General features: G+C 40.9%; 1 protein-coding gene across 4 annotated transcripts in view; it reads right to left on the minus strand.

The window, feature by feature from the left end:
- PTK2 (protein tyrosine kinase 2) overlaps positions 1 to 14,021 on the minus strand; it is a 256,954-nt gene extending 242,933 nt beyond the window's left edge. For all 4 annotated transcript variants that reach the window (XM_078391686.1, XM_078391688.1, XM_078391687.1 and 1 more), the window contains exon 1: positions 13,882 to 14,021. The gene's annotated coding sequence lies outside the window, so the exon portion shown is untranslated. The remainder of the gene's footprint in view (positions 1 to 13,881) is intronic.
- Between the last annotated feature and the right edge of the window lie 600 nt (positions 14,022 to 14,621).

The following is a 14,621-nucleotide window of genomic DNA, read 5'->3' on the forward strand; positions in this document are numbered from 1 at the left end:
AGAACCATCTACCTACCACAAGGACCTTATAATAAAAGAACACTAATCATTCAGTTTCAAAATTGTGAATAATGCTTCAGCTTTATTATCTGCTTCAGTTGCTAACACAGCATATACAGACAGATTGAAGTACAGTACTCTTTGCTAAACATAACCCTCAACTTGTACCATAAAACATGATAGGAGACAGCAAACTAGGAAATGGCTAAGAGCCAATTTGGACATAGGAAGCACTTCAGCAGGCTGAAAGTATAATAATATGCTTTGGAATTAGAGGAAAAACATGCCCACTGTCAAACAGACAGCTAAGAAAACCCATCTGTCCCAAGACATTATTCCTCCCTAAAATGAGGGATGCACCTCTAACTCCATCTGTTCTGCCCTCCTACAAGCATTGTTTCAGAAGAGAAATCCCATTTTATAATTTTAAATATTTTACTCCACTTTTCTCCCTAACAAAAAACCCGATGTGACTTACGTCATTAAAACACAATATTAAACCTACAAACAGTGAATTATGCAAATATTAAATGAATTAATAACATTATATTAAGAACAGTAAGTACAGCATTACTAAAACAGATTTACGAGAAACAAAGAGCAAACCACCTCATTTTAAAACCTCTCCTCGACAGTCTGACAAATACGGAAAAGCCTGCCTGAAGAGAAAGGTCTTCGCTTGCTTGCAGAAGGACCGGGAACCGGCCTGGCCTCCTGTGGGAGGGAGTTCCAAAGTCGGGGAGCAACAGTAGAGAAGGCCCTCTCCATGTGCACCTGTGAGGACAGTGGGGGGAATGAAAGGCCTCTCCTGATTATCTTAACACTCGGGCAGGCTCACAGAAGGAGATGCTGTCTTCAAGACAGTTTGGACCCGATACTTAGGGCTTTGTAGGTTACAACTAACACTCTGAACTGCGCCCTAAAACAGACTGGCAGCTAGTGGAGCTGCTGTAACAGGGGGATGATGTGATCCCTGGAACCAGCCATACTTCCCTTGGCCAGAGTGCTGCCCTTCCAATTAAAAATTAAAAATAAAAATGGAGGAGAAAGGACATGAAAATACATGCTTCACACATTCTAACGACCTCAGCGTAGTCTTTGAAGTATCAAGAATATTTCATCAACATACAACCTGTACATGAAACAAAGTTTTGAAGATGCTGACAATGAATTCAAATGTTGTTGTATTTAAAGACAAATAATAGGACAGTTTAGTTGGGATTAATTTAAGTACTACTGACCTCAACAGGACTAATCCAAACATGATTAACTCTGGATCTATTCTCAAAGGCTTTCACAACCAGGATCCAATGGTTGTTGTAGGTTTTTCAGGCTGTTTGGCCGTTGTTCTTCCAGTCTCTTTGGCTGGCATCTTCAGAGGACAGGTGTCAGAACTCTGCCTGTGCTCTGGTGCAGTTTTGTTGGATAGTTGAGTATTTATTAGCTTTTTGTCCTTTTCAGGAGTTTGGGTGATTATGGAACTATAGCCAGCCACAAGGACCAGTGATCACTGCCACACAAAAGAACAGCTAACACCCATTAATCACAGTGACAGATCATCTCTCCCCCTTATCACAACAATACACCCACAACAAAAAACACGCTGATCACTATAATCACCCAATCACCTGAAAAGGACAAAAGCTGATCCCACAGCTATAAATACTCAACTATCCCACAAAACTGTACCAGAGCACAGACAAAGTTCTGACTCCTGTTGACTGGTGAAACATTAGGAAGAACAACCTTCAGAACATGGCCAAACAACCCGAAAAACCTACAACAACCATCGGGATCCAATCCTTTGCTCTTGAATAATTTTCTTCTTCTTGTGTATTAATGTTAGTATTAACAATGCATATCTGCATATACTGATGCCACCCAGTGTATCAACATGCCAAAGAAGAAACAACAACAACAACAACCAGGATATAACTAAGGCATGTGTTACTGTGACCATTCGTCTTTGGCTATCAATCATTTTCAGACCAAATTATTTGTTTCCAATAGATCCAGTTCATATGTTTTCAAGTCATGAAGTATAGTATTAAACAATCATGTGATATACAGTGTGAATATAAGCCAATGCCATGAACTATTTTTATACAGGCAATCACATAAATGCTCCTAAAAATTAACAGAATTAAAGATGCAACCCTTTTCATGTCTATTTGGGTGTCAGCTATTTGGGATAGGCTGCAGAGTTGAAGATATAAATTCTGACCTGGTTCACCCTCACTCAGTAAACATGCTCCGTTAAAAAATCCTCCTTTATCTCTCAAAGTTTTTTGCGCCTTCAAGATCGTGTACATTTCTATAAAATGCACAACATGGGACAATGCAATTACCATTGTCCCAAGTAACCAAAGTAGTCACACTCGATCGACTCTTTGTGTCTTTATAGTCCATGAGCCTGCTGTTTGCTATTTGTCCTGTGTATGTGGTTAAATTCACAAAATGGAAAATACACTATTCCTATGGAGGGATTGGAATTTTACACTAAATGTATTTTGCGCAAATTGCAGAAATCAAACAAAAAAAGCCTCCAGCATTTGCCATGATGGTTCTTGGGCCAGAAGCTAGATCTCTCAAGGGCCTGGAGAATCTTTGAGATGTAGTCTCTGCATAATAGGAGAGGCTCTCCTACAATATCTACAATGCTGCAACTTCTTCATTTCACACCCATTTCTTTCAGAATAACTCTTTCACATGAGCCATGTGGTCAATGGCTTTGTTATAGTCTATAAGACACAGAGTGATCTTCTGAAATTCTTTCATTCTTTGGTGCACTCTAGTAGCCAGCAGATATTTGCAATATGATCTTCAGTGTCTCTTTCTTTTTAGAATCCAGCTTCAACATCAGGCATTTCTCACTCCATTTAAATTCAACAGCATTGTTGCAATATATTGAGCATTACTTTGCTTGCATGGGAAATTAACACAGTGGTCCTATAGTTACTGCACTCCTTGGCATCACTGTTCTTGTGGTTGTAATGTATATTGAATGTTTCCTATTTGTGGGCCACTGTTTTGTTTTTTTCTTCCCATATTTGTTGGCATACTCTTATTAGGATTTTGACAGATTCTGTCTCTGTGGCTTGAAATCATTCTATTTGAATACCATACATCCCTGGTGATTTATTTATTCCAAATACTTTTCACTTCATAGAGGGAGTGGGTCTTGTTGGTTCTGCTGGACTTCTCAGCCACTTTCAATACCATCAACCATAATATCCTTCTGGGTCATATCTGAGACAAAGTTGGAGGCTCTATTGTCCTTCCTGGAGGGGTGACCTCAGATGGTGGTGTTGGAAGACTTCTATTCAATGTCCTGGCTGTTGGACTGTTCTGCCCATCTGGGTTCTGTCTTGTGCCCCATGCTTTTTAATATATACGCAGGAGTGCTGGGAAAGGTTGTCCAGAGTTTTGGATTTCATGTTACCAGAATGTAGATGACAATCAATTCTCTCTTTCCTTTCCACTCAGCTCCAAGGAAGGTGTTCCTGTTCTAAACCAATGTCTGCTACCAATAATGCACTGGATGAGGGCAAACACACTGAAACTTTGTCCAGACAAGACAGGGTGATCTGGTCAATTGAAAAGCAGATCAAGGAATAGGAATAGGGACTCAGCTATGCTGGATGGGGCTACACTCCCCCGACAACATCTGGACTCATCCCTGAGCTTCGACACAGAGGTCCTCGCAGTAGCCAGGAGTGCACTTATACAGCTAAAGCTATTGTGCCAACTGCGCTTGATCCTGGAAATACCTGATGCAGCTACAGTAATACATGTCATAGTTACATCCCACTTGGATCACTGCAAAGCATTCTACATCAGACTGCCTTTGAAGATGGTTCACAAACTTCCGTTTGTTCAGAATGCTGCAGCCAGGATGCTGTCTGGAGCCAGCTACAGGGGCCATACAACCTCCTTGCTACAAGAGCTTCCCAGGCTGCTGGTTTGTTTTCAGGCCCACTTCCAAAGTGTTGATTATACAGCTTGGGTTCAGGTTATCTGAAGGTCCATATCACCCTGTATTAGCCTTCTTGACTCTTAAGAGCCACCCCGCAGCATGTTTAGTGGAGACACAAGTGAGAGCCTTTCTTGCAGATGCTCACAAGTTACACAATGCCCTTCCTTGGGAAGCTAGGTTGTTCCCCTCCCTCTTATCCTTCCAAAAACAAATGAATACCATACTCTTTAGGCAGGCTTTTAACAGTTAATTGGGCAGTGATGAGTTTTGCCTAAATACTATGTTATGTATGTTTCTTAATTTGCTTTTAAGGAGTTTTTAACAATTTTAACTGAGCACTTAATATTTCATGTTTAATTCTTTTTTAATGTAATAAATCATTGTGTTTTGTACTGGTCTGGTATTTTAATAATTTGTAAGCTGTTTCGGGTCCCATAATTGTGAAAAAGGCTGCCTAGAAATAAACAAACAAGCAAAGCTTGAATTACTTATGCTGCCTTGAATGAAATTCATCTCAGAAAGTGAGATAAGCTTTTTTTTTAATTAAACAAAATTAAGCAAGTTCCTAAGTTGTGAACAGGCAACAGAGCTAGCTGATGTCTTTCTCTGCCTCTCTACCATTCACTGCATATCAGCTCATAATGACACATAATGATTTCATTACCAACATTAAACCAGAATCTCTTTGCTCCAGTGCAACAGGAAACTTAGGCTTAATGCAAACTAAGATCTTCTTCTTACAGTAGCAGCATATGATAGAAACAAAGGAGGAATGCTCAGCCATTGTAGTCATTCCAGTTTTCAGTAATCATTCAAATTGGACTGCTGTTTCATATTTCTCAAGACTTATTCTACTGGGCATACTATTTTTACTGAACTGATTCATGTATATTTTAATATTTTACGTGAACCCCATAAATATTTTTTTAAAGCTACCAATGTTCTAGTGAAATAAACTATACCAAACCTCAGATTAACTTCTTCTGAAATTGCAGCTCCTGACTGCATGTATTTCTAACGTTTGAAATATACAAATGCATACATAAAGTTCAAGAAATTGTCGTAAAGCTTTACCCTTTATCTTCAAGCATCTCAACCATTCTCATCTACATTTTTAAGGCTTTGGTACCAGCTTGTACCCAGTCTCAGGAAGACATTTTGCCTCAACAAATGGGAGAAGTGAGTTTTCAGCAATTAAAAGAGTAGTTATAAGACCTCCCAAGTATTATGGGCAAATGAGGAAGCTACCATGTTTTGTATTCAGTTCTGAATATGTTTAACAAGTTTATTTACTGAGAAATATTGTTTTTTTCAACTTCCTTTTCCTTAAAGAAATACATGTTCTGATTAGATATTGCAGGAGGTTACTGATAACTGATCACTTATGACAGAACTGCATCCTGTTCGTTAACCATACACGTACTTCTCTCTTACAAGGGCACAGAACAGATTATTTGGAATTATAGTAATTTACCCTCTTAATGTTAAAGAGAAGCAGCTTAATCAGCCACAACAAAAATATGCGAACTAGAGAATTCTTATAATGAAACCACCAGTCTTTATGATTTACCACTGTCTTTAAGAATTAGGAATAGGATTTACAGACAGCGCTATGCAGAGCTAGGGCTAGCTTGGCTACAGAGCCTTCCAGTTTAAAACTTTATCCCATGTCAAGCACATTCAGATGTCTGTAAGCTGTCTGTCTGGCAGAACTCCCAGAATGGAGAATTATGAGATTCGTAATTCCAAAAATCCAAAAATTCCATCCCTAGAATACAGTTCAAAATACAATTTTGCATTGTTGAGGTCTGATGGAATAATCAAATCATCCATTAACCTTATGGTCTCATGGTCTTCTCACAGGTCACAATGCTCTGGACAAGCATGCTAAACTGCATTACCTTAAGACACCTACTATAAAAGAACAATAGAAGGTAACACACAGTTGAGAGTATGTGCTATAATTAAACAGGGAAATAATTTCCACAACAGTTTGGAATTACCAGTGATCACTTTGGATCTGAGCTCACTTTTTAAGAAACAATGTCTTTGGATAAGGATCACAACAGCCGTACAGTATTGGATGAAGTTTTGCACACAGAACACAAGGTTACAGCAAATGCAACTTTGTGTTTGAGTCACTCAAGTTAAGACATTTTAAAAGGATATTTATTCACCTTTCCTCATCAGTTCTTCATGCAAATTCTGGCCTATATTCTGTTGCTCCTGGCAAGTTGCATAATGTCATTTCATGGCAACAAAACATGGAAAATTTTATTCACGCTTAGGTTATGTAAGCCAGACTTCTACTAGTTAGTAACACCATCGTAAGTGCAGTGGCGTAAATTGCCAGCAGTTATCAAGTAATTGCTTCTATTCTTTGTTGTACACCAGGTGTGTGACCTGATACACAATGAATGATACAAGTGCCAATTACATACCATCATCATCTTAGAACTACAGAGCTGGAAGGGACCCGCTGGATCACCGAATCCCGCTCCTATCATGGAGCCACAGTGCAGTTCACCTCTGCAATTTATGCCGCTACACTTATGCCTAGGTAATTGACCAATATGATTCTGGCCAATGTATAAATTTCTACCCTTATTACTTGTTTTAGCCTTTCAAAACATTAGAAGTTGTCACTTGTATTATAATAGTTACTTTTTTTAAATTCAGTGGGGATGGAAGAAACCACAGGAAAAAAATAATCAAAATGAATGAATTAGCTGAATAAAAGTCATAAAAAATAATGATAGGAATATTATCAGAAAAAGACACAATTTAACATTGTGTCTTACCATGCCAAAAACAACTTTATCATGAAGTGTGACTGGTACCACCCGATTACTACAATATCTATTGTAGATTTATTTTTACTACAGTTCGTGGAACAAAGTTGAGAAGGGACCACCCACATATTCACCACAAAATGTAAACGTAGGCCATGAAGCAAGAATACAAGACACTAAATATCTAACATCTGAGGTCTATAGCCTCAAAAAGAATTGCTATTCTTTGCTTTTAAAATTCTTCCACAGTACAACTCAAAATGTCACTCTTACTTTGCACAGACATCTTCCCCAAGATGATGGTAAAAAAAAATCCCATCTGTGACATCAGGGTCATGAAATTTATAACAAATTTGCAAATAGCCTTTGAATCTGTGAATATACAACAGATCAGAGCTCTACCTAAAGCCCTGGAACCAGAATTACCAGACATTTATAATTCATTTTGAAGCATCATGATGCTGAAAGGTGTTAAGAGAAGGCCTCCTCTTAAAGATGAACTCGCTCTGCCAACCACTGATATACTGACATCAGTAAACAGGCTTAGATTAACACATTGGAGGATTCTGCCAGCAGTACAAACTTCACAAGTGAATACTGGGCCACAAGAAGGTGAGGAAGCTTTGCTGCTCCCAGGTATCTGACACTTTCCAGAAGAACCTGGGCCTGAATGAACAAGATGAAATGTGGTTGCATGTAGGGTGAGTTGTAAGTGAGCACATGTAAGGGTGCACCTGTTAAGGCATATGATTGATTTACATCCCACCTCTCTCCACAAACTGGCACTCAAGTTGGATAAGAACATTAAAAAAACAAATACACATTAACACATAGCACATTTTAACAATGAAAAACAACCTAACTACAGTATAGGATTAAAACACAACAGAATTAACCACAATTATATATATAATTTTATATATATAAAAGCACACTCAGGGAGCACAAATGCATCTCTGAGTGTACTTCTGGCATGGGACGAGGAGAAGGCACCTGCTCATTTTCCAATTTCCTGGCTTTGTGAAGGGTCCCAGTTCATTGCTAAATTTAGGAAGAATGACAATTCCACATCCCCTCAATCAGAAAAAAGCAACACCAGCTGCAATAGAGAAAGCATAGTAGAAGAAAAGTACGGAACATTTTAAACCTAATTCTACAGGTCACCTGAAGAAGAGTTCTATGTCACAAGAAAAATCACTTATGCTGTAGTACATTACATCAGCCTTCATCTATAGCCATCAGACTATAAAAACCAGAATGGTGTGGCACATGTAAAAGAATCCACAAAAAAAAGGAAATCTGAAGCAAAGATTCCTAAGGCAAGAAGGCAGGCTCTACAGGACATCTAAACCAAGAAGAATAGTATAATCTTTTAACTGCAGAGTAGTGGAGTAATGCCACATTCATTCATTCATTCATTTATTGGGAGACTAAGCATTTCTGCAGCCTTTCTTACAGAGAAGAGCATTACAGTTTCTCTTACCTTGATTGCAATTCACAGAATAAAGAAAAAAGATTTCTCAAAAGAGGGATGGATGATAATAACTTGCTTCCTTGTTCTGCTCTAGCTCTCATCAATTCAGTCTAATCTTTCAGTTTAATACAGAAGGGAAAGAACTGAATTCTGGGAAGCCACCTCCCCTCCAGTTTCACCCAACAAACAGAAAAGGCACTTATTGCATAGCCTCGGAGATGGGATTGCTCCTATCACTTCCTGTTCATCTTTCTCTAGCTAATGAAAAAAGTTTTAAGGCAGTACCTCACCACAGGGAAATGAAAACTATTTCAAAGAGTTCTCCAAATAGAAAATTATGTGGAAAAAGAGAAAAAAAACTATAGACTTTTGAAACCCATCATTTTAAAGACTCTTTCTCATTAATTTTGTCCATTCCTTGTTCCAGTGAAAAGATGATACCATTCTGATGCAGAAAAGAAACTGAACAATCCTCCTGGGGAAATAATAATAATCCTGTAGATTTCCCCACTAAGAGTTATTACATGGTAATTAAATATTGTAGAACTGAAGACAGACAAACAATAATAGTTTTGTTTTTAAAGTAGAAATATAAATTTTAAAAAACACTCTAGAAAGAGGTGACAGAATAAGAAAAAGGACTGGAATATTTCTGAATTCTAAATTTTGTGAGAAGAGAGTTGACTACCAAAAGCAGGAACACAAATATGCCTTTACTGTTGAAATTACAGATCAAATCTGCAGTAGCTTTCACAAAATCTCTCTTGAGACCAGTGTAAGGAGGAATCAGCAGCAACAAGTACTTAAAATTCCTGCTTCTTAATAGAAGATTAAAACCCTGCTCAACAGCAAAAAACAAAGTAATTCTAAACTTTTGCAGAAGACATGAAGAATACTTTTCCATCAGTGAACAAAGACAGTCTTGTTTATAAAGTACATTTCAAGGGTGCAAAGCCAACCTCATATAGGAGGTCAGCAACCCTCACAACTACATACTACCCTAAGATCACTAAACTTAGCGTTCTCCAACCTGATATTTTCCAGTTATTCTACTACAACTCCCACAATCTTCTTGCATCATAGGAGTTGTAACAGAATATATCTGGAGGCACCTTGCTGGAGAAGGCTTACCTGGCACATGTTTAAAAGTTTTTCACACACACCCCATTCTGTGCCCACATTTAAGTTTTTTACACACACACACACACACACACACACACACACACACACACACACACACACACACACACACACACACACACACACACCATCCTGTGCCCACAGATAAATACCTCTGTGAGTTAAATCCTCAGTCTACACTCTACAGGAATTTAGGCATGCAGAAAGAGCCAGAGACATGTCTTCCAATCCCTCCCCTTCTGACTTCCCTGTGTTGATGGGGAAGGTTTACAAAGACATTGTAACTGTGTTCAACTGAATGTGCATAAAGATTTCCTCATGATCTGAGGCCATGATAATGTAGGGTTTCCAATTGCGTGGGGTTCTGTAAGCATGTTCAACTGAACACAAGCAGAGTTTCTCTTGCAGACCAGCTTCACTTTCAAACAAGCTGTGATGCCATAGACTGATCTTTATTTCAACAAGCCAAATTTTAAACAAACCATGGTTCTTAACTGCAGACTTAACAGGGAACTGAGATTTGTTTAAAATCAGAATCTTCCAATCTCTTCCCCTGAAAAGCAAAAGAGACTGAAAACGGAAACAGAGCAAGCCTGGAGTGCACCACAGTTTATTTGCATATGATGCAATTTACTTCCTATTGTACATATGATCTTCCCAATATCTAGAAAGCTATACACACAGAGCAAGAGATACTATGTTCAAATATCCACAGGATATCTTGAAGTGAATATTACCAAGACAGGCTAAAAGATACAAGAATAGCTCACTTACTATATAGTACACCAGGTCTCTCTGTGAATATATTGCACCAAAGCTCATGAACTTTCTTTTTTTAAGTTTAAGTTAGCTTCACTAGTGTGACTCCAATACAAAGCTAACTTCAAAATGGAAGAAAACATTTTTTGATATTTATTTTTATTCTCGGCTTCACGTAATATCCATTAAAAAGAGCCAGTAACAGGTATGTAAGAAAGAACTATTGTACAATTAAGCAACAGCCGGAATAAATTCAATATTTTTAATTATTAAAAAATATTAAGCTGTTTGCTGCTGGCCAGCCCTTCTTCATGCAGTATGGTTAATTCTTGAGGAAACAATCTGATCCCATCACACTTCTCTAAACTCTATTGTCAGACCTTTGTCTATCACTCATAATACCCATTGTTTGTTATATCTGGAGGAAAGGCAAACTCAGAAATCCCAAGGGGTATGAAGGAAGCAGCAACATCCTGTTATCTCCAATATGTAGTCAACGGTACATCAAATATCATCTAGCATTTCAAAACTGAGATATCTGTGTGTTCCTACAACAGGCAAGCAAATAATGTTTTGTAAAGATTCCAAGTTCCTAGAATGTTTGTATATATCACAAGTAAAACAAAATTAGTGCAATTTTTCCCCTTTGTCAGTCAGATGTCTGCAATCTCCACAAACTGAATGGCTCCTAAGATGATACAAAACAGAAAAGTCTCCTGATTTGTCATCATAAAATTAGACAGTTTTTACATGATAATAGACTCTTAATACCATGCCATTTACTTGAAAAACAGGATATGATTACATCATCATTGGAAACAGGACAGGGTAACTAGATGCAATCAAAATCAGGAGATTTTAGGCACTTAATGGTTGCACAGAAGACTGAATTTCACCAGGTGAAATTCCTGACCATATCACAGCAGCAAAAAAGTGACATGTGCCACCATTCCTTCATCTACTTAATTAAAAACACAACTTTCATCTTCTCAAACCAAGTGAACACATTCTCACATCTGGGAGCATTATTAATATACTTCCTACACTAACCTTTGTCCACTGATGTGATGTGTGTTATATCCCGTCAGTTTGGAAATGAATTATAGTGAACCTTACAGGGCTTCCAAAGTAAGTGAGATATGTAAGGAATATCCTTCCAATCCCACAATGAGTGTCCTTAGTGGAGCAGGGATTTAAACTCACGTCTCCTGAGTCCTACTCCATCACTCTATCCACTGCACCACACCAGATATCTATTCATTGATACAGTACTCTGTTTTTATTAGTGAGCACATGGGGTTTTATAGTCAGAATAAATTTAGTGTATGTCACTGATTTTTCAGTTGTGTAAATTGCATTTAATCTAAACGAAATGTGAGATAACTACTGCTGTTGCACCAAAACTACACTTTTCAACTGCAAAAACTGCAGCACCACAGGTAATTCCATGGTCATGTCACAGGAGTCTGATCCACCAAACTGATTTTTGGTTACAAAAATGTCTTTCTATATACAAGGAAGACTACTCTTATACCACATCAGTTGCACATACAGATTCTCTATAATTAATACTTAAGCCAAGGGTGGCAATACAGTTGCAGTTGGTTTGAAAAGAACTGTGAAATACTAAGTAGAACAGACCAGAGGAAACTGGATGTGCAGTCTAGTTCAGGTATAAACTTATAGGGAAGGGAGAAAAGAAAAAAGGGGAAAATGGAGAGCATTATCTCTTTAAAAAAAAAAACAAGAACACACAAAAATGATGCCAAACTGCCAGGCTGAACAAATTAATACATTCCCTTCCTTGATCCTTTGAGATTAAATGGTCAATTCATAAACTCAATCAATTCATGTACACAGAGGCTGTCGTTTGAAGAGGAAGGAGAAGAAGAAAATCAAAACTAACTACTTCCAGATGTGAGGATGGGGAAGGGGAGTGGAGTAGTTTGCAGTGCGGATGTTCATCATGAACAATAGACTCCAAAATCAGAACCGGCAAACTTTCTCCTTTCAGCTCAACTCTCTTCCAAAATCTTTATTACAGAATTACCAGAAAGCAAACTTCCAAGCTCATTGTGTAAGAGGCCAATACTGGTGGCTCTCTAAACAATATGAAGAAGGGCAGAAACATAGTTCCTATAAAACTGCACTCAACTAGTACAAGTGTCCAATTCACGAGCTCTATTAACCATGCTTAATAGGATTAGCAAGATGTATTAATCAGGAACGGAACTCAATGCAAAACCAACAGTCCAACAGGACAGGAGTGGGTTGGAAACAGGCAATATACTGAGTTCAGGATAAGTTCCAATATACAGTAGATTCATGAGCCTGAACTGAGGTTTGGCCGGCCTGTCTGGGGGTGGGGGGTGGGTGGGGGAAAGTCCTTTAATTCAATTTGCATGGGATCCACAGTATTTTCTCCAAAAAAAAAAAAAACTTTCAACGGAAATCTCTCATGAATGAGCAACACACTTGTCTCTTTAGCCTGGGTGTATGACTACAATAGACCTCACTACCCTTTCTCTTGGGGATCAAACCACCAGAAAGTCATCAAAAGGAAAGATCTACATAGGAAAGAGCAAGGGGGGGGGACCTCAACCACTTACAGTACTTCCCTTTTCTTCCACCCCAAAGCTCTAGGGCACACAGATTTAACATGGACTATTGGTGTGTACTGTACATGCACTAGCAACCAGACAAGCACACCATTCCTCCCTTTCTGTTTACTTTTTAACCAGCTCTTTGCCCAAACAGGAAAAGCCTTAGAGACCCACCAGTAGGCCTACATTTAAACCTGGGTTCCCTTACTGCCCCCCTTAACTCCACTGACCTCCCTTCCCACAACACTCTAGCAAGAATGGAGATTTGGGGGGGTGGGGGTGGAAGGTTGATCCAAAGGCAGGGTTATTATTTTTAGGCAGCCTCATTTCCTCTCTCCTTTTTCCCCCCTTTTGTACCGCAAGAGGGAAGTGACTTGATTTCCTTTTCTCTCTCTCTCTCTCTTCTCCCCCCCCTTTAAAAAAAAATCTTCAAGAATCCAAGGCGAGCAAAAAGCAGGGGTGCCCACCAAGGCACAGGCTTGAAACCTGCTTAAAATAAATAAATTGGGGGGGGGGAGAGAGAAATTAAAAACACACACACACACACACAACCACCTGGAGCAACCCTGTCGGAGAGGAAAACATGTCAAGGCGCCCTTTCCTGTCCCTCCAAGGGCCCACCTCTCTCCAGAGGGCCACCCCTTGACCTCCTCTCCCCCCCCCAAAAAAAAAAACACACACACGCACCCTAGGTGCCCTCTCGGGAATCCTTCGCCAGGCTTATTAAGACGCCCACGAACACATAGTTCCCCCCCCCGAAAAAAAATGTATACTTATTAAGCCGTCCTTTGTCAGTATCCCCACCCACCCCAATGCTCACGTGTATCGGATGCCTTTTATCCAGCCCCCCCACACACACCAGACATGCACACCGCCTGGAAACCCTCCTCCCTTTGGACCAGAAGAGGGAGGGGGGTCTCTTCCAGCCTTGAGAGAAGGGCGGGTCTTTTAGGGTTGGGGTCGCCCCACAGCGGCGGCGGCGGCCAGCCCCCCCCCACACACACACACCCTCCAGGATGGATCCACACCGCCTAACCCTCACGGCGCCCCTTCTTGAGATTTGGGGCGACCCCCCCCGTGCTGCTGCTGCTTCTTCTTCTTCCTCCTCCTCCTCTTCCTCTCCCCCCCCTCACTCACCAGGGGCTGCCAAGCCGGAGCTCGGGCGGGCTTCCCCTACCAAGCCCCGACGACCCCGGTCCGGAGCGGCAGGAGGCGGCGGCAACTCCACGGGTGGATGAGTGGGTGGCTAGCCGGAGGCAACACAACACAACAAAAGCCGCCGAGGAGGGAGAGCGAGAGCCCTTCGCGTCGCCTGAGGGGCGGTTGTGGCGGCGGCGGCGGCGGCGGCCACGGCTTGGCTTTCCCGTCCGTCTTTCCGTCCTGCCTGCCTTCCTTCCGTCAGGTCCGTCCGTCCTGCCCTCCACCCACCGACCGACCGACCGACCCGGCCCGCTGTCGGAGGCGTCGCCGCCGAGGCGCCCTCTCGCCGGGGCCACTTCCAGGCCTCTCCCCCTTTTTTTTCCCCTTCTCCCTCCCGGCCTCGCTCCCTGCTCCGCCCGCTCGCCCGCCTGCCTGCCTCCTTTTTCCCTCCCTCCCGGCGCGCTGCACCCTGGGAGACGGGCCGCCAACCGCCGCCTTCTTCGCCTCCTTTCCCTCACGGGTCGTGGCTACGGGCGCCTTCCCGGGTCTCCTGACAGGAACATGACGGCGAGGCGCCACACGCCCCAAGTCCTACTCCGCCTTCTTCTTCTTCTTTTTCCTCACAGGGATGAGGGGCGTGAAACCCCGTCAAGAGACATGGGTCTCCGGGAAGGGAGGGGGGGAAGGTATCACGGGTCTAAGAATTAAAAAATAAATAAAAAAGGGAAAGGGGGGGA

Source organism: Pogona vitticeps, chromosome 4, assembly GCF_051106095.1.
Source record: "Pogona vitticeps strain Pit_001003342236 chromosome 4, PviZW2.1, whole genome shotgun sequence".
NCBI classification, from domain to species: domain Eukaryota; kingdom Metazoa; phylum Chordata; class Lepidosauria; order Squamata; family Agamidae; genus Pogona; species Pogona vitticeps.